Raw genomic sequence first — 21,164 nt, 5'->3', positions numbered from 1 at the left:
ATGAAATTGCTATTTTTGTTTTCTTCTTGTGTAATCCCACCTGCCGTATTTTGTTCTTCCATTACATAAAAGGCAAATCCGAACATAGCACATTTTTTGATGTGGGTTTCCCTCCGATAGAAGTCTTCAGAAATAAGCCCTAGTCCTAAATCTACCATTTTAAACAGCCCTTGTTATCTAGTCCCACATAGATAACAGTCTTAATTGTATTCAGAGCGCTGTTGTCTCCCTGCTCTGATTCTGTCATTTGCTGTTGGACCTACCGGACCCTTGAAGACAGGCAGGCGTGCTGCCTCACGTGTATTTAATTTATGGACGATAGTTTCTAATGAACTCAAACGTGCTCGTTGTAGACACAAGTCTCCCGCTGCCACTTCCCGTTCCCACTAAGGAAATACATCTTAATGTGTGTCCAGTTGTGGGGAGACTTCAGCACAACCATCGTGTATTCACTTTTATCACATTCTTTGACACATTTTTACAATCTGAGACTCTTGGCAAAGGACTAATGCATGAGTTTGCAAAAACTAACGTATCACTTTATTTTCCAGCATCATATTGTTACCTTTGCCTTTTTTTTCCTTTCAAAATAGTAAATATCTAGTTCACTTATGAACTCACGCTTAGCTTTTTTCCAAACCTTTTTTAAAAACCTGAGATCGGCATTATACTATTTTTTTAGCTTTTTTGCATAAAAAAAATCAGCACGTATGAAATAGGAGAGAGAGCACTTTGACTGAAAATAATTGTCCCATCCATGCATCCATCGGGACACAGAGGGTTAAGTCTAGATTTGGTTGTGTTGAGGTAACAGAATATAGAATTAATAAATGGCCTCCAGCAAGAAAGCCTACCCCGAAGTCAGTCCAAAGAAGTGGGTGGGGGCAGAGAGACAGAGTGTTGTTAGTCTTTGCTTTTGTTTTTCAAGCATAATTTGATTTTCCTCTGGCTCAGAAAACTTCTTTAGGGAACTTCTCTTCTCTTTTGTGTTCAGTTTAGCCCAGAAACATCCTCCTAAAACCCAGCAGTTTAGGAAAGTTATTTTCTCAGTCTTGAATACATTCAAATGTATCCAGACTTCAACACGAGTTGTCATTTTTCTTAATTATTTTGCTTTCTATTTTGGTTTATTGCTACTTCCTGCCCAATTCTGAACTTCAGTACTTAACCGTCTTTATCCACAGGTTTTTAGTGGGTCACACCCCTGCTGTTTTTTTTTTTTTTAATTTAAGGTTATGTAAGCCAAAAGGGAGACTGATTCATATCAATTTGTAACGAGAGGCGTGTGTGTGTGTGTGTGTGTGTGTGTGTGTGTGTGTGTTTAATAAAATGTGTATTTATTCAGTGTTTTCCTCAGCATTCTGTGGGCAAAATAAAAATAACAATGTATAGTGAAAGGACATGTGTTCCCAGCGGGTAGTTTTTACCAACATGTTGGTAACTATAATCAGAAATGAAGACAATATGTAACGTGCTTTCTTTTTTGTTGTGCACAATAAATGATTGCAAACCCCAGCTTCTGCGTTTGACTTGCGTGACAAACCCACTTTCTAAGGCTGCAGCACATTTTTCTTTTCAGTTATTTTTCCTTTACTGCCTTTTATTTTGTGCGTATTTCCTTAAGGAGTGGGGGAGAAAAAGAGTATTCTTCTGAAAACACTCGTTTGTTGACGTGTAATGAATATGTGCTAAGCACAATGCCTGGAACATCTTAACTCAACAGAGAGATTAATTTCCTGCCGCCCCTGACTCATAAGTTCTTGTTCCTTCAGCGTCAGAGTTGAAAGTAAATAATCCTTGCGACACATCTAGAATTTATTATAACCTCTTATGTTTAATTATTATTTAATTAGCTTACTAATTGGCTCATCTTGAGGATTTCGTCATTTTCATTTCCGTCTTAAAATGTAGAACCGATCCCTTTGTAACAAGGCATAAAACAGGTTATTTTGCAAAATGTTTTAATATTGGAATAAAGACTGGTAGAATAATTAACCTTTTTTTAGTAGTAGTGATTTAATTCAATTCACATTTACTGAGCCCTTGTGCATGATCTCTTTTCATCACAAAGACAAAGGTGCTATTATTTAAAAGCCTCTTTTACGGTGGGGGAACTGAGGAGCAGAGAGGTTAAGTCATTTGCCCAGGGTCACCCAGCAGTAAATGATGGAACCTTGATTTGAACTCAAACAGTCTGACTCCAGAGCCCATGCTGAAACAATGGTGATGAGTGGTGGGGGGAGAGAGGTTTGTGCCCACTTTCAAATATTTCATTACAAATATGTCACAGAGAAAGCAAATTGGTTTGTTTTCATGCCTCTCTTAGTTAATAGTTTCAAAAGCAAGTATATAAAATTTGAAAAAAGGTCAGAGATTACTGAGCTGGATGATGTCGGGGCTCCTGGCTGGCTTAGTCATTGGAGCATTCCACTCTAGATCTTGGGGTTGTGAGTTCAAGCCCCACGTTGGGCTCCATGTGGGACATGAAGCCTACTTAAAAAATAAAATAAAGTAAAAAAGAGCTGGATGTTGTCCAGACGCATATGCTCCCTGGGGATTATCTGATTTTCCATGGCTGCGTACCTCTTACTATTTCACAACTTTATGAGACTAGAGGTTAACTTGTAGAAAACCTGAAAGCAATACAAGCCATTCCTGTTCAGTAGTGTTGCAAGGTTATTGCCTGGTGAGACATGAACCAGTGCTACATTCATTAGCAACTTTATTTCCGCATTCATCTGACCAGCTACCAATCTCTGGGTCTTTAATTTTCCTTCAAATCAGTCTTAACATCTAACTGGTTTCCTCGTGCATTGAATCTAATAAAATCTTTGACCCCTTTTGTTGTTGTTTCTATTTGTATGAGAGCCACGTTTCTAACTTTCTGAAAAAATCATGCTTTGCAAATGGTGTTGCCAACATGAGCTTCCATATGACGATAAAACCGTGTTTCCAGCCTCAATCATCCCCAAATTGCACCTTGTAAACTAGAAGATGGGTAATATACATATGCATATGTTTAAGAACTGTGGTTTGATAACTAAGATGTTAATACTACAGACTATAAGTGGATCAAATTTAAGAAATATAGACTCATTTTAAGATGCTCTGTGGACCCCTGTTTCTCTGTTTACAAAAGCTTAACTGAATGTTTCATCTCAGCTCTGTTTCCCTACAGCCCCTGACTGTGAGTGTTCGGGAGACTGATTCATGAATGAGAAAGAAGAGGAATTTTAGATATTCCCAAGGATCCATTTGCCCTACAAAGATATTTCTACATGAAAAGAACAGTGCTCCCCAAGGGCCTGGGAGACAGGTAAACAAAATCAGTTTGTGATTTCCACCAAGGGAGTTTCCCGGGATTCATGAAAACAGTAAATAGACCAGGTCTGATGGAACGGCAGCGGCACAGTATATTTAAGATGATGATCTTTGGGGACCCTTTTCCAACAGAATTTGGTGTCAGTGCGTGCCTTTCACTGAGAGATTTGCTTCTCTGTGCAACTTTGTTTCTGGGTAGGGGGACGCCCAACCGAAGCTCAGGGAAGAAGATAGTTCAGTAGACTAAGAGAAGCATGACTGGGCAGGTTTGTTTTCGTTTTCAGCGTAAGGCGTTTCCTGCAGAGGGCAGAGGGCCAGCTCTGGGTTCGATGCCGTAACAGCACATGCCATCAAGGGACATTCAGCCTTGCAGTGAAGGCAAGTCAGAGAAAGAACCCAAGCGACTAAAACAATTCAGATGCACGAGAGAAGTAGAAGTGCTTTGGAGGTCAGAGGAAGATGCCGCATCTGGCTGTAGGGATCTAGCATGGCCTCAGAGGGAAGGGCGGAGCATGCATGTCCATGTGCAAGAGCTTTAGCAAAGACATGGAGAAAATGGTGGTGTTTAAAAGAAGGAGTCGAGAACGGCAGAGTTGGGGCAATTCGCTGGAGACATATCCTAGGGGTCTCAAGTGCTAGGCTCGAGGCGTTCTTATTTTCATAGAAAAAGAAATGCTCAAATAAGGGAAGGGCGTGAGCAAGAAGTCTGTTTTACAACTGCAGCCTGGGAGTAGCGAGTTTGAAATGGAAATATTAATTGAGCACTTACAGTGTGCCAGATATTTTAGGTACGTCCTCACGCCCTGAAGCAGGGAACATCCCTGCTTTGGTAATGGGGCCGGTAAGATTGAGAGAGCAAGAATTGAAAGTCACAGAGGAAATAAGCAGCAGAGGCGGGACTCAAACTCCACGGCCCCCTTTCCTTCTGCGGCCCCTTTCTACCTAGAAGGAAGGACTGGAGGTGGAAAGGCCATTCAGAAGGCTTTGTAATAACCCAAGCAATAGAGAATGACAGCCAGAACGAAGATTATAGCTTTGGAAATGGAAAGAAGGACAGAAATTGAATAGGCATCGAAGGGGAATGGCAAAGAAAGTCAATGCCAGGGAGTCTAAACACTTGCCTTTAAGCCCAGGCTCAGAAAATGATGATGCCTTGAACAGAACCAAAGAGGACCCAGCCGTGTTGGAAAGAAAATGAAGTTCTGGGGTTTTTTTTGTTGTTGTCATTAAAGTTTATTTATTTATTTTGAGAGAGAGTGAGAGCAGGGGAGGGGAGGGGCAGAGAGAAGGGGAGAGACTGAATTCCAAGCAGGCCCCATGCCGCCAGCACAGAAGCCAGTGCGGGAGTCGAACTCATGAACCGCCAGATCATGACCTGTGCCTAAACCAAGAGTCAGATGCTCAACCGAATGAGCCACCCAGGTGTCCCAGGCTCAGAAAACGATGATGCTGTGAACAGAAACAAAGAGTCTGCAGAAGGACCCCATTGTGTTGGAAAGAAAGTGAAGTTCAGTTTTGACCAAGTCGATTTCAAGATAGCCGATAGGCAGACAGTCTCAATTCAAGGTGCAGTTGACCTCTGCACGGAAGTGAGAACCGAAGGCATCAGATAAATGGTTAACACAGAGAAAGATGCAAGAGAAAATTAGAAAATGCCCAAATCTTGGGAGTGAGAGCATAGAGGAGGCAGACTCTTAGAAGATCCTCAATGTGTAGCAGCCACCAGAATCAAAAGCGGCAGAGAACTTCAAGGGAGACCCACAGGGCTGGGAGCTGAGTTTGGACGCGCTGGTGGCCTCACACTGTGACGAGAGGGCATCCTGGGCAGGGGTTCCTGGGATCCCAAGGGCACACACCAGACAGGGGTACGGTGAGTCTGGAGACAAGGAGAACAGGCAAGCAGCACTCCCAAGGTGATCATGTGTGTTGGTGATCAGAAGAAAGGAGCGCAGTGGAGCCAAAGAAGGAAGATGCAGGGCGCCCGGGTGGATCGGCCGGTTGAGTGTCTGACTTTGTCTCTCAGGTCATAATCCCACAGTTCGTGAGTTTGAGTCCCGCATCGGGCTTTGTGCTGACAGCTCAGAGCCCGGAGCTTGCTTCTGATTCTGTGTCTCCGTTTCGCTCTGCCCTTCCCCCGCTCATGCCCTGTCTCTCTGTGTCTCCCCAAAAATGAATAAACATTAAAAAAAATTAAAAAACAAAAAAAGGAAGATGCTAGAGAGAGAACAGATCATTAGTGGAAGCAAAACCCACTGTTGGGGGTCCTGAGGGTGGAGGGAAACAAAAGTGATTTTTACTTTTTTTCCTTTCACAACCACAGAAAACCCATTTTTGTATCTATTTGCTGCTTCTTTTGGGGGAGGGGGGCAGAAAGAGAGAGAAAGTGGGAGAAAGCACAAGCAGGGGAGGGGGAGAGAGAGGAAGAGAGAAAATCCCAAGCAGGTTCCATGCTCAGCACAGAGCCCCACGCAGGGCTCAATCCCACCATCCCGGGATCATGACCTGAGCCGACATCAAGAGTCAGACACTCAACTGACTGAGCCACCCCAGGCGCCCCTGATTTGCCTGGTCTTAAAAGCTAACATTTATAGTACCATGTACCCCCAACTTGGGAAGGAACCGGCAGGCCACAAGAAGTCACAATGAGCCCTTTTCTGAAACCTGTTTTAACAACAAAATGCTGCTGTTTGGCAGTGAGGTCTGCTTGCGTTTAAACTGGCAGGGGGGGATGGCCTAGAACCCCTCCATTTGTAACCTGGCTGTGGAGTTTTATTATTCTTTAAAGCATCCCTTGCAGTGAACTATGAAACCAAAATGTATGCTGGCTACAGTCGTCTGCAAACAAAGTGGATGTTCAGTAGCTCTCCCAGCCAATCCTAAGACTGGGAAGGATTTTTATTTTGGTCGCCCTGAGCTTACTGTAACTGGGGCGGCTGGGTTGCTATGGTGATTTCTTCCCCAAACAGCGCTTTGCCGCAATACACGGAAACAGCAGATAAATCTGCTTTATGTTGATTTGATCGCGACATTAATTCTGGTTGGCACATCCCGCGTGCCTCCCATCAGGACTTGTGTGTAGGAATTTTCGATCGGGGCCGAGGAGGCCTTGTCTAAAAGAATAATAGAAACTTCGGTTTTTTGAACCTGGGCCTTCACAATTCATGCGGCTGAAGACGGCTGGCTCAGGGCCTAGAGCCCGACCACGGGGGTGGGAGGGATGGGGGTTGTAGCTGGAAGAAGGTCCATCGCTGAAGCAATTATGTGGTTAATCGCTCCAGTGTGGGCATAGGCTGAAGGTTGTGACTCACGCCCGACTCTGTCACTAATAATCGGGGGTTGGGCAGGATGCACAGAAAACTCAGCCGGTCCTTCCCGTTCCTCTTGCAAATCTGTAACTTCCTACGGGATCTGTCCGGGGCGAGGAAGCAAGGCCTCAACTCCGGGACGCGGCGCTCCCTGTCTCCACCAGTAGGGGTCCCCATCGAGTCACAGCTCCTTAAACCAGCTTCACTGGAGTCGCTGGACGCTTTAAGGCCGACCGCACTTTGAATGGGGGTGTATCTGCCTCTGATTCTTGCCTAACCGTGACATGGGAGAGAAGAAAAGTAGCTGCCTGTTTCCAGCATGACTCATTATAAACAAACGGAGGACAGATCGACTGCCTCTTATCAGAGCCCGAGTATGTGCCCCAGGCCTGAGGGTGAGTCACACTGGAAGTCGCAAGTCTTTTGTTGGGTGGAAGGGATTTTTTTTCCCCCTCGCAGAAGAGGTGATTTCTTAAATACAATCAGTGACCCCCCCCCCCACAGTGAGCCCTGGGCTTCTAGATGAGGTCAAATGCTCCCCCCACAAAAAACCAAAAAGGCTTCCAAATAAAACTGGCCGCCTGCACAAGGACCCATTTAGAGTTGATGATGGAAGCATTTGCAATCTGGCCGCAATGGTTTCACAACATACACACCTGCCAATAAATCATCCAAGGGTGCACCTTAAGTATGTGCAGTTTATTGTATGTGAACTACACCTCAAAGATTTTTTTTAATTTTTTTTTTTTTAATTTATTTATTTTGAGAGAGAGAGAGAGCGTGCACAAGCTGGGGAGGGGCAGAGAGAGAGGGAAAGAGAGAATCCCAAGTAGGCCTTGCGCTCTCGGCACAGAGCCCTACACGGGGCTAGATCCCAGGAACCTTGAGATTATGACCTGAGCTGAACCCAAAAGTCAGAGGCTCAGCCGACTGAGCCACCCAGATGCCCCTTCACTGCAAAGGTTTTTAAGAAGAAATACAGTTAACAAGTTAGTGAGGAGGGGAAAAAAAAAAAAAAAAAAACCCTGGCCAACCCATTTTTATTATGAATTATCATGAAGCTGCCTGCACACCCCCTCACTCCCTTATCAGTACCCTTCTGTTGCTTTGCATTTCGGTGCAAACCCAGACAGGGTGCCCGCACCTGAACGGAACCTCATGCTGGTAGGCCGATCCCAACCCTCAGAGTGTGTGTTGGTAGGCGAGTTATTTATTTCTCCCGAAGGAAGGCGGTAGGGAGAGGGAGCACTGGCAACAAATTTGGAGTCGGGGCAGATGGCAGGAGCAAAAGGAGAAATAAGCCCCCTCGATGTACCTGCTCCTCGCCGCCTCCCCGGCTGCCAGCAGAATGCAGGAGGCTGTTTATGCCCTGGGTGCCTTCATATTTCAGCCCATACAAGTCAGGTCAGGCCAGCTGCATGACTGCAGTCGGGAGCTCCGAGGACGGGCTGTGCCGACAGATCCTGCACACGTGAATGACCTAACGCTTGGCCACCAGAGCACGAGTGAATTCAGAGGGAAACGAACATGTATGTGCTTAGATGGTGGAAAAGAACCAAGTAGCCGGGCGGGTGGGGTGAAGCCAAAGAAAGCAGCGAGCAGAGGAGGGGTGGCCCCGATATAAAAGCCGACGACCTCAGTTAGGAAAATAGGGACACGTGTTTGCTCGTGGGCTCGCTGATGCATTTCTTCCAAAAAGCAATTGACATTTTTCTCCTTTCAGATACTATGCTCTCAAGTGGGCAGGAAAAGTGACTCATCTTACAAATACCTGCTTCTGACTGCTTAAGGAAAAGGCCTTACCTATTTCTTTCATGTTTCTGTATGTCTTTTCCTGTTGCTGTCTTTGGGTGAAGAAATTCAGGGTACACATCAAAGTGGGGGGATCCGGCTGTCATCTTTAACAAAAGGGTCATTAACGTTGGAGGGGGTTGTCTTCATTTCCTAATCTCTCAGTCAGTCGCTGTCACTAAATGTGTGTGTGAGAGACTGTGGGGAGGTGGGGAGAGTCGTGTGTGTGTATGTGTGCATATGAGTGCGTACGAGATCATTTGAGTATGTGTGTGGGGGTCGTGGGTGGTGGACGGGTATGTGTGTGTGTTATTTTCTGACTCCCTGGATTCCGTGTATACTTTGAAGGTACGTCTTTGCCCACAGCAGCTGATCTCACATATAATGGCTATGTGTGTCCTTAATCTCCAAAGGCAGAACCAAATTCCAACAATTCGTTTTGCTCCCGTAATCCCATACTCCCATACATATATTCATACCTTTTTAGATCTTTTTTGTTTTTGTTTTTGTTTTTGCTGGATAAATACAACCTGTAGGAAGAATGTTTCTCCCGACAGGTGTTTTCTCTTGACATCCAGGGTCTTCATGTTATGATTTGGCAAACAATGCCAGTTTCCTCAGCAAATGTTCCTGAAGGGCCTACTGTGGAATGTGGAATATGGAATGTGACCCATAGACTGGAGTTACAGGACGTTTTTTCCCCGTCTTGGAGTCCAAAAAGCAGAGCCAGAGTTTGTATTTATAACAATGGAATTACGGTAAAGTGTTACTCTTATTAAAAACAAAAACAAAAACCCGCTCATTGCCTGGAAATGACCGAACTTTCAAAGTGCTGTGATATGCATTACCGAGTTCTGGGCTGTGGGGAGCACAGGTTCCAGAAGTGGTAAGACTATACATCGTGGCACGTTGCCAGGCAAAAGGCCTTATTTCACATTTAATGCCTTGTAGGAGTGAGATAGCGTGAGACGGGTCTTTCGAGCAGGCGAGAGACTTTAGTTGTCTTGAAAAGCCAAGGACCCGCGTCTGCATTGTTCAGGATCTTTCCGGCTAGATACTGGTGTCGCTGAGTGGTGCCAGAGGGTACTTTTGAAATGGGAGAGAATTGTTACAAAAGGAAAAACGTTCTCCAGGTAGGTCTGTTTAACGTTTTTACTCCTTAGGGCCCTTTAGAAGATACCTTGGTAATGCGGCTCTTAGTAGGTGCTCCTAGCCTTTGCTCTGTCCCTTCCAATGGCATCTTCAGTCTGTCATCCCAATCCAAGCTTTGTGGGATTTCTCTAATTAATAATCTTGTTTCTCTTACCACATTCTAACTTTTGTTTAAAATAGATGGGGTTTTTTTTTTCTTAACTGGATTCTCGCTACCCAGAATTGGAGTAATCATAATCTTGGTTTATGAAACACACTCACCACCAATCCATGCACAACTTGCTTTGATTTAGATTGTTATTAAAAAAAAAATTTTTTTTAACATTTACCTATTTTTGAGACAGAGAGAGACAGAGCATGAACGGGGGAGGGTCAGAGAGAGAGGGAGACACAGAATCTGAAACAGGCTCCAGGCTCTGAGCTGTCAGCACAGAGCCCAACGCGGGGCTTGAACTCACGGACCGCGAGATCATGATCTGAGCCAAAGTCGGACGCTTAACTGACTGAACCACCCAGGCCCCCCTAGATTTTTATTTTTAATGTTTATTTGTTTTTGAGAGAAAGAGACAGATTGTAAGTGGGAGAAGGGCAGAGAGACACACACACACACACACACACACACACACACACGGAATCGGAAACAGGCTCCAGGCTCTGAGCTGTCAGCCCAGAGCCCGACGCAGGGCTCAAACTCACCAGTGGTGAGATCATGACCTGAGCTGAAGTTGGACGCTTAACCGACTGAACCACCCAGGCGCCCCGACTGTTATTCTTAATAATGCAGAAAAGTACTCACGAAGCTACCGTCCCTCTTGCAAAATGCTAGAGCTTTGATGAGAAGATTATAACCTACGTCTAACCCTATAAGGTCCACCCTCCCGACTCTATGACCCTGCTCCTCCAAAACCAAAATGAACCCTCATCCTGATTTCTGTGTTCAGTATTCCCTTGCTTTTCTTAAATTTAGTTTCAGAACTAAACTAAATTTCTTATGTGCGTTATATGTATTGCTGAAAGTGTGGTGTGTGTGTGTGATTCTTAACTTCATTAAAAAAAAAAAAGATACCATGTCGTATGTAACTTGGTGGGACCTATGTTGGTAAGATCCAACCTGCTGTGCATGTTACTGTCATTCACTTGTTTCTGGCCTCTCTGTAGTATTGCATTCTCTGAATATACCCCAGTCGACCCCACCGATCCTCTCGGTACTCGTTGTCTGGACGGCGCACCGATGCTCCATATCGTAAACAGTTCTTTTATGAACATCCTCGTACCTGGTCTTACACGGGTACGAACATTCCTCTTGGGTACGTACCTCGGAGCAAAATCGCCACGTCGGACAGTGTATGTATGCTCAGCTTTAGGGCACAATGCCAACCTGGGTACTGAAGTTGTGCGGACCCACACTGTGTGTCAGCAATGTGTATGCCGGCGGGTGGATCCACACCCTCCCTGACACCCTGGACTGTCACTGCTGGAGTGTGTATGAAAAAGAACCTCATAGGGTCCTGACTGGCATTTTCAACTACTATGCGATCTGCCAAATATGTCTCATATCTCCTGAGAAATATCAATATTTTTTCGCTCATTTTTCTACCATTGTATGCGTTCTTCTCATTAAAGGAGCCCTTCATATAATCTCATGCTGAGCCTTTGTACTTCTTTTCACTTTCTTTTTTTTTTAATTAATTAATTAATTTATTTATTTTTAATTTAGATCTTTTCACTTTCTTTAAGGTATCTCCTGATGAATCCAAGTTCTTAAAATAGGAAAACTGTATCAGTCTTCTATAATTAATGCTTTTCACTTAAGAAGTCCTTTAAGGGGCGCCTGGGTGGCTCAGTGGGTCAAGCATCCGACTTCGGCTCAGGTCATGATCTCATGGTTCTTGAGTCGGAGCTCCGCATCAGGCTTTGCACTGACAGCGTGGAGCCTGCTTGGGATTCTCTGTTTCTTCCCTCTCTCTTTGCCCCTCTCCCACTCCCACTCTCTGCCTGTCTTCTAAGAATAAATAAACATTAAAAAAAATACAATGAACTTCTGCTAACAAAATTATACTTAGAGTCTTGTGCAGTTACTAGAAAATAAGGGTAGGCAAAATGATGTCTAATTTGACTAGCCAGAATTATGATTTCTAGCATTTTGATGTGTATTCTAGACTTTTTTATATCTTTCCTTACATATGTATTATATTCCATTAAAAATGGAATCTTCTTGTAGATGCTATTTTTTAAGGGTTTTTGTGGGGGGGAGGGATTGGTTATTTTGCTTAACATCGTATCCCATTTTCCCAGTGTAAGAAATATTTGTCCACACCATGATCTGAGGGGTACAGAGTATCTCCTTTTGTGGGTAAAATCTAGAATATTCACCAAGTGTGCCTCACAGCCACCAACAAATCCTAATGGATGCTGACTACTGCTCTTACACACTCCTTTCAGCCTTGGGCATTATTAAACCAGTTCCATACTGTTGACCCTTACATTTCCAATTACTCGCTATTAGAAGCAATGATGAAATGAGCATCTTTTAATTACACTAAAACTTTGCACACATCCATGATCATGTTCTCAGGATAAATTCTGTAAGTGGGAATTCCTAATGAGTAAGAACATGTTTTTACTTCATGATACTTACAGCTGAATTGCTCTCCAAAAAGGTTTTATTCACTCATATTCACATTAGCAGAATGTAAGATGACCTATTCTCTCCCACAACCTCACTAACAATAGTATTGTTGTGCCTTTTATCATCAGTACGCCAAGTTCAAGTGCCATTTTACTTAGTGCATATTTCTTCAGTGACGATGAGGTTCAGTTTTTTCATGTTTTCTGGCCATTTGTTCTTGAGTATGTATTTGTGTGTGCGTGTGTGTGTGTGTGTGTGTGTGTGTGTGAGTTGTGTATTGGTGTCTATTCCCCCTTTTATCCATCAAGTGTTCTTTCTCTTATTTATTTGTGCAAGTTCTATCTGTGGAGGGTTTTAAAGTTCATGAGCATTACGTACATTTTTCTAAATTTGTCTTTTGTCCTTTTTTCTATGCTTTTTTGCCTTTCAGATTTTCAAAATTGCCTATGTTGTCAAATCTTTCAGTATTTTCAAAATTCCCTTTTCATTGGAGAATATATATCCCAATATATAGGCTTTTCAACTGAAAGCCTAAATTTTCTTCTGGTTTTCTTTTTCTTTCTTTCTTTCTTTCTTTCTTTCTTTCTTTCTTTCTTTCTTTCTTTCTCTTCTTCTTTCTTTCTTCCTCTCTTTCTCTCTTTCTTTACATTTCCATCTCTGTTCCATTGACAACTCATGTCAGGTGGTGATGGAGCTAACTTTGTTCAAAATGGTTAGCCAGCTGCCAGCACCATTTGTTGAAAGAATATTTTCTTTACTTGCTAGTGCAAATTAGCACCTTTGTCCTCCTGTATTTATATTTATATTTGAATATGGTCTTTGCTTCTAATTCTGTTCCTGTTATGAGGATTGTGCCTATATAAGACCTTGTGAGTTTAATTATCATTTCATAATAAGTTTGGGTATACATTTTTGGACAGATACCTCCCTAACATTATGCTTTTTGGAATTTTTATTGGCTAACTGGCCATCCATAAGCACTTATCCTTCCGGATGGACATTTGGGGTCAAGTTTCTAACAAATGTTATGTTTTGATTTTTATTAGAATTACGTTACACTTATGTTCTTTGGGTGATAATAGACACCCTTACAATGTTGGGAAAATGGCTCGTTTTACTTTACTTGTGTCGAAGTCGGGGTTTTTTGGTTCTTTGGTAGGATTTGGTGGTTTGAGTCCTATAAATCCTTGACGCATTTCTTGCCAAGTTAATTCAAAGTTATTTGTTGCCATTGCAGACTGTGATTATACTCCCTTTCCTCCCCCAGCCTCTCATCATTCTGCGGCATTAACGTTTACGGCTTTTATAACTGGCTACCTCGCAGAGCTCTAACTCATCTTAACATTTTCTCGGCTGGTTCCTTTGGATAATACAGGTAGGCCATCATTGCATTCAAAAATAATAATAGTAGGGGTGCCTGGGTGGCTCGATCAGTTAAGCAGCCAGGTCTTGACGTTGGTCATAACATTGAGCCCTGTATCGTTCTCTGCCCTGAGTGTGGAGCCTCCTTGGGATTCTCTCTCCCCTTCTCTCTGCCCCTCCCTTACTCATGCACTCTCTCTCTCTTTCTCTCACTCTCAAGATAAATAAACTTAAAAAAAAAATTGCAACCCCACCCAAGAGGAAGGCGCTGGGGTGGGTTTAAAAAATAATAATAATAATGGTAATTTTGTCCCCTTTTCAATATTTATGCCTCTTTCTCTATTTCTTATCTCTATTTCTCTATTTCTTATTCTTACCCATTCTCCAGCATGGGTTGGAGAATTCAGATGCCCATGGGCCCAGGCAGGTAACATTAATGCATGAGTTGGGCCAAACTGAGGCCTTTGGCAAACAGAACACAGATCTTTTCTCAAGGGGGAAGTCCATACTTAGCTCCAGCCAATTTTTGCTGTTTGGGGAATAGCTCTCATGTTGACAGATGGTCAGATTTAAAAAAAAAAAAAAAAAAAAAAAAAAGTATGCCAAAGATCATTTCTAATGTGAAATCTGTAAGAATCTTAAATGTTGAAAATGAATTCAACGTTTTTAAACATCAGGCAAGTCAAATGTAGACTGACAGTTAGGTTCAACCCAGGCTCACAATGTGCCCCACTTTAGCTGAAGCTTCCAGAATTTAAGAATATATTGAGTTGGACTACTAAACGTTCTTGCCTTATCTTTTATTAAATTAGCAAAAGTGCCTCCAATTATTTGACCAGTTAGCCTTTTCGTAGTCTCTTGGGTTTATTATTCTTCATATTAAGCCTCTGACTCTGTCCAATTAAAAATTTTTTTAATGTTTATTTTATTCTTGAGAGAGAGAGAGAGACAGAGCACGAGTGGGGAAGGGGCAGAGAGAGAGAGAGACACAGAATCCGAAGCAGGTTCCAGGCTCTGAGCTGTCAGAACAGAGCCCGACACGGGGCTCGAACTCACAAGCTGTGAAATCATGACCTCAACCGACGTCAGACACTTAACTGATGGAACCACCCAGGCACCCTAGCCTCTGTCCGGCTTAATAGGAGTATTGCAGGAAGAAAGAAAGTTGACTTCTGTTAGCTGATATGGTTTTCTTCTGTGACCTGTGTGATGAATCCATACATTTTCTATTATTGAACTATCCTTGCATTTGTGACTGATGGAATTAAACTGTACTCAGTCATGTTATATCATTCTTTTAAATATACAGTCGTGTTCCATCTTCTGTTTTATTTAATGATTACGAAATAGGAGGCACTCAACTGGTTTTTTTTTTTAGCAGCAAGATTCACCTATTGCCCCTCTGTCTCATACTGCCACTGTCCCCTACTTGATCTCCTGTGGTAAATAGTGTAATATGCTGCTTTGAGGGAAGGGAGGGGCCGTCACACTTTATCACACCCACTAGATATGCTTGTGCATTGGTAGATGATGGCTTGGCTTTTGTTTTGCTGGGGGAACGAGGTTAAAGCTAGATTGTTCTCCATAAAGAAATCTTATTTTGGGGGTGCCTGGGTGGCTCAGTCAGTTAAGCGTCCGGCTTCGGCTCAGGTCATGATCTCACGGTCTATGGGTTCAAGCCCCGCGTCGGGCTCTGTGCTGACAGCTCAGAGCCTGGAGCTTGCTTTGGATTCTGTGTCTCCCTCTCTCTCTGCCCCTCCCCGACTCATGCTCTGCCTCTCTCTCTCTCTGTCTCTCTCAAAAACAAGTAAATGTTAAGAAATCTTGTTTTTTAGAGGCTCTGTGATTGGGAGAAGACCTTAAACAACAGGACAGAGACGTGTAAGAGTATCTGCTGTGGCTTGAAACGTGGTTCCTTTCTCTGATGTCCCACCAAACTATTAATGAATTATCTACTTGTCTTCAATGTGCTGTTGGGTTGGATCTTTTGGGGCAGTGTGACAAAGTGCTAAGCAGCCACTCCCTTAGACCCGGCCCCGGGCGGCTTTATAGGGCTTTGCTCCATCCCTCTTTTCGCCACACTCCTCCCCAGCAGGTGGGGACACCACAGGCCCTGCAAGTAAGCGCAGACCTATCTAGGTTGGGAATTCTGGGGGCCTGCGTGTCCCCTGCCTTCTAGACCATGTTCTGAATAGCCAGGACCCAGAATTTTCTACCTAAATGGTGCTAGCCTGTACCCAGCACTGGTGCCGGCCTCTTTCCTAGGTCCATCCTCCCCAGGGAGAACCACACTACAGACATTTGCACCCCTGGGCCTGACCAGTGACCAAGCACAGTGGGTTGTGTGGAGTACAGACGAAGCCCGGACACGTGGGCTGGAGTGTCCGCAGTATTCCCACAAGGCCCGTTATGATGTAGGAAGGAGCCAGGAGCCATGAGGAAAGGGCATTCAAGTGTCTTTACAACAATAATATTTCAGACCACCAAGGAGCTTGAAAGAATTATAAATCCAAGCTTGGGTCCCCAAGTGGTTAGGAAAATACATTCATCATCGGAGAAGTAGAACAATTTTTTTTTTTAAGTTCTTATTTATTTTTGAGAGGAAAAGGGAGCGCGTGTGCAGGAGGGGAAGGGGGAGCGGCAGAGAGGAGGGGAGGGGCAAAGAGAGAAGGGGAGGGGCAGAGAATCTGAAGAAGGTTCCACACTGCTGACAACAGAGAGCCCAAAACGGGGCTTGAACTCAACGAATCGTGACCTGAGCCACACTCAGACACTTAACTGACTGACTGAGCCACCCAGGCACCCGGTTTAATAATTTTTAAACACAGTTTTATTTATAGCTTTAAATACTTTAGCCATATGGCATATGGCCCCCTGGCCCCACAGTTGCTTGGGGGAAGCCCACTGCTGAGGCTACCCTTCGAGGCCATCTGGGCGAGACTGCAACAGGAAGCAGTGCTGGGACTTTTGTAACACAAATAGACTGAAGTCACCAAAGAAATAGGGGAATCCTTACCTCCCTATCTATATGGGTCTCCTAGTGCTGCCATAACAAAATACCACAAACTGGGGAGCAAATATATGCTTTAACAGCTCTCCATAGTTTGAAGGCCAGCAGTCCAAAATCAGGCCGTCACCAGGGCCGTGTGCCTTCCAGAGCTCTAAGGGAGAACCTTCCTTGCTTCTTCCAGCTTCTGGTGGCTGCCAGAAATGCTTGAAGTTCCTGCCACATGGCTGTGTCACTCCAATCTCTGTCTCGGCATTCACATGGCCTCTTTCTTCTGTCCCTGTGTGTCCTCTCCTCTTCTTAGAAGGACACCAGTCATTGTGTTTAGGCCTACCCTAATCCAGTAGGAGCTCATCTTAATAACTATGTCTGGGGGGGGGGGTGCCTAGGGCCCCCCCACCCCGTCGGTTAAGCATCTGACTCTTGATCTTGGCTCAGGTCATGATCTCACGGTTCGTGAGTTCGAGCCCTGCATCAGGCTCTGCGCTGACATTACAGAGCCTGCTTAGGATTCTTGCTCTATCCCTCTCTCTCTGCCCCTCCCCCCCCAAATAAAAGACCCTATTTCTAAATAAGGTCACATTCTGAGGTTCCGGGTGGATGTGGATGGCGGGGGGGGGGGGGGGACGGACACCAGGCAGTGTAGCCCGCTATCCCTACGTAGGTTTGGTCTATAATATTCTCGTTCTCTCCCATAGCGTTTCTGTCTCTCTCTTCCTCTCTTCTCAGTATTTGTTTATCAGGGTTGGGTTAGATTTGTAGAACTAATTAGGACACTTTTAAACTTTCTCAGTCCCTAGGAACAACTAAATCACGTAGAAATTATCTCTTACCTTGAGGTTTGCCGGAATTTGCCCCCCACCCCCCAAATCATCGGAGCACACACGTTTCATCACAGTGCCCAAGACTTCTTTAGCAGTCTCCTTTATGACTTTTTGTCTACTTGGGTTTTCTCTGCCTGCTCTTGAGTGAATTATGTGGTCTTATTTTGGCTAATATTTTATCAGCATAAATTTCAACATAGGCTCTTCGTTAGCTTAATCTCCTTCCATGTCTTTGTTTCTAGTCCCTTTTAGACTCAATCTAGCACTATTTATTTGTATTTTGTTTTCCTTATGCAACCTTGCCAGAAGTTTCTCTCTTTTATTGGTCTTTTAAAAGAATTAGGTCTTTGATTTTTCTTACCAACCCCTATTGTTTTTCTGTTTTCTAACTTGCTTACATCTGCTTTTTTTACTTTTCATTCTTTCCTTCTGCCATCTGTAGAGTTATTTTCTTTGTTTTTTTTTTTTTAAGGTTTATTTAATTTTGAGAGAGAGAGAGAGAGAGAGAGAGAGAGAGAGAGAGAGAGAGATAGCGTGAGCAGGGGAGGGGCAGAGAGAGAGGGAGACACAGAATCCAAAGCGGGATCCAGGCTCTGAGCCATCAGCCCAGAGCCTGACGCAGGGCTCAAACTCATGAACTATGAGATCATGACCTGGGCCAAAGTCGGACGCTCAACTGACAGAGCCCCCCAGGCGCCCCTATTTCCTTAGTTTTTATCTCAGGGCTTAATTGCTCACTTTTAAACATTGTTTTATTTAATTACAAAATCATTCAAGCTTTCTCTTTTCTCCAAGGAGTAGCCAGAGAGATGAACACACTGTGAGAATGTTGTAGGTGGGGAGAAGTGCCTGGAAATAGAAACGACCACGCACGCGCTTCTCTGATGGGGACCTGGCTGTGCATCCAGAAAGCCGGGTGAGCAGATAATGCATCACTGCTTTTCTGCTGATGCTTCCTGCTAACCAGAGGGCCCACATGGTCCCTAATTGCTATAGATTGAATGTTTGTGTCCCTTAAAATTCATAGCTTGAAAACTAATCCCCAGGGTGCCTGAGTGGCTCAGTCCGTTAAGCGTCCAACTGTTGATTTCGGCTCAGATCGTGATCTCACGACTCGTGGGATCGAGCCCCCGCCTTGGGCTCTGGGCAGACAGCACAAAGCCTGCTTGAGATTCTCTCTCTCCCTCTCTCTTTTGGCCCCTCCGCCACTCATGATTTCTCTCTGTGTTGTGTTTTAATTAATTGATTGATTGATTTTTTTTAAATAAAGAAAGAAAACGAATCCCCAGTGTGATGTAGCCCAGATGGGATCTTTGGGAGGAGTCTAGGTCATGAGGGTAGAGCCCTCATGAATGGGATTAGTGCCCTTAGAAAAGGGACCCCAGAGAGCTTTCTCACCCCTTCTGCCATGGGAGGATACAGAGAGGATGACCATATATGAACCAGGAAGTAGGCCCTCACCTTACACTAAATCTATCAGCACCTTGACCTTGGACTTCCAAGCTCCAGAACTATGAACAATAAGTTTCCATTATTTATAAATCACCCGACCTTGATACTCTGTTATAGCAGCCTGAACAAACTAAGATTCTAGTCAAGGACGGGACTCCCATCTTTCCAGCAGTTGGTACTGTAAATATCCCCTGGGCCTTTTGCAGGTAGTGGTCAGTATAGAGGAAATACAAAGTTTGGGGATGGAAACACAAAGGTCAACTGCCGGACCTCCCTTCTTCAGTGGATGTAGATCTTTACTCCTCATCAGTTCATTGCAGAGTCTCAGTCCTAGACTCCCATTCCTAAAATGATACATAATAACAAACGTCTACTGATCTTTCCCTATGTGCCAGATACTGCCGCTTACTTCATTTTTTTAACAGCTTTATTGGAGTAGAATTTATATACCGTTAGATTGGCCCATTGTGAGTGTACAACTCACTGATTTTCAGAACATGTATAGAGTTGTGCAGTCACTATCACAATCCGGTTCTAGAACATTCCGTCACTTCCCAACGCCACCTCAAACCTAATTGCAGTCAATTCCCACTGTCCCTCTCAGTCCCAGGCAACCACGGAACTGCTTGCTGTGTCTACAAAATTGCCTTCTCTGGGGGCACCTGGGTGGCTCAGTCGGTTAAGTGTCCGACTTCAACTCAGGTCACGATCTCGCGGTCTGTGAGTTCGAGTCCCGCGTCGGGCTTTGGGCTGATGGCTCAGAGCCTGGAGCCTGCTTCCAATTCTGTGTCTCCCTCTCTCTCTGCCCCTCCCCCGTTCATGCTCTGTCTCTTTCTGTCTCAAAAATAAATAAACGTTAAAAAAAAAATTAAAAAAAAATTGCCTTCTCTGTACACTTCAGAGAAATTGAATCTTTCAATCCATGATCTTACATCTGGATTCTTTTCACTCCATATGTTGCCGAGGTTTGTCTCTGTGGTAGCATGTATTGGCATTTTGTTCCTTTTTTATTGCTGAGTAGTATGACCTTGTAAGGATAGACCGCGTGTTGTGTATCTAGGTACCGGATGATGGCCATCTGGTTTGCTCCAGCTTCGTAGCTACCATGAATGACGCTGCTGGGAACACACCCACATCCAAGCCTGTGCGTGGACATACCTTTCATTTCTTTGGGGCAGATACTTGGTTGAAGTGCCGGGTGGTACGTGAGCTTATGTTTCACTTTTTAAGAAACTGTCAAGCTGTTTTCCAAAGTAGCTGCGCTATTTTACATTCCCGCCAGCAATATAGGAGGCACCGGCTTTCTCCGCATCTTTGCTAACACTTGCCATTGTCTGTTTTCCTGATTACAGCCATTCTTGTGGGTGCATGGCAGTATCTTAGTTGTGCTTGCTTTTTTGTTTTGTTTTGTTTTTAATTGAATCCTCCCTCCCACCAACAGTGTATTAGTCAGGATAGGCTAGGTGATGGCAGTAAGAAACAACCCCCAAACCTCATTGGCTTAAAACAACAAAGATGTGTTTCTCACTCATGCTACGTATCCAGTGATGATTAGAACCAGGGAGGAGGGTTTGTGCTCATCACAGACACTCAGGGACCCAGGCTGCTAGGAACCCCTGAAGTTAAAAAGCAAACCGCACACCAGCTTGCAAAGCTTCCCCCTGGTGGCAGGAAATCACTGTCATCATTTCACTGGCGGGCAAGTCACACGGGTGTGGTTCGCTTCAAAGTGCATAAAAAGTATAATATTGATTTTATCACATACCTAGAGAGGAAGGGGAATTGGAATATCTGTGAACAGATTGATGGCTTTTCACAAATACTAAGAGGAAGATACTATTATCACTATTTTACCAACCTCAAAGGTCAGAAATGAAGTGCCTGGGGGGAGGATTCATAGCTAATAAATGGAACCAAGGCACTCCGACTCCCAAGCCTGCATTCGCAACTACTACATTAGTTTCCATTGAGATACTGTTAATTACGGATAGATTTTTGAGACATCCCCATTGGGGGAGGAGGTGAACAATTTAGGCACAGGCTTTACTTGATGTCACAGTGGGATAGATCACAGGTCTAGAGAGATCCATACTGTGGTCACCAAGTTCTATTGGATATTGGCTTCTGCTTCAGACTGGGGCCCATGGATTCCCATCTCAAATGGTAGAGAAGACCCATATCCTGTCACTACCCTTATAACCACAGGTCGTATCCTTCTGCCTGCGCCCCAAGCAAGTAACATGTTTTGCTCCAGAAAAATCAAGACCCAAGAGCCCTGTGTGATTGGATCCAATCGAATAAACTTCTTGGAAACCAACAGA

At 44.2% G+C, this 21,164-nt stretch overlaps 1 protein-coding gene across 8 annotated transcripts in view; it reads left to right on the top strand.

The window, feature by feature from the left end:
* Nucleotides 1-21,164, top strand: part of ERCC4 (ERCC excision repair 4, endonuclease catalytic subunit) — a 73,880-nt gene that overhangs the window by 31,561 nt on the left and 21,155 nt on the right. For 6 of the 8 annotated variants that reach the window (XM_042971077.1, XM_042971076.1, XM_042971078.1 and 3 more), the window contains exons 12-15: nt 3,179-3,316; nt 8,350-8,448; nt 8,996-9,175; nt 13,466-13,573. The gene's annotated coding sequence lies outside the window, so the exon portion shown is untranslated. Of the gene's footprint in view, nt 1-3,178; nt 3,317-8,349; nt 8,551-8,995; nt 9,176-13,465; nt 13,574-21,164 lie in introns of those variants that run through there. The other 2 variants (XM_042971081.1, XM_042971074.1) reach the window with 2 other exon arrangements.

This window comes from Panthera tigris, chromosome E3, assembly GCF_018350195.1.
Source record: "Panthera tigris isolate Pti1 chromosome E3, P.tigris_Pti1_mat1.1, whole genome shotgun sequence".
NCBI lineage: Eukaryota > Metazoa > Chordata > Mammalia > Carnivora > Felidae > Panthera > Panthera tigris.
The sequence above is the reverse complement of the archived record's forward strand: the minus strand, read 5'-3'. Positions and strand labels throughout refer to the sequence as shown.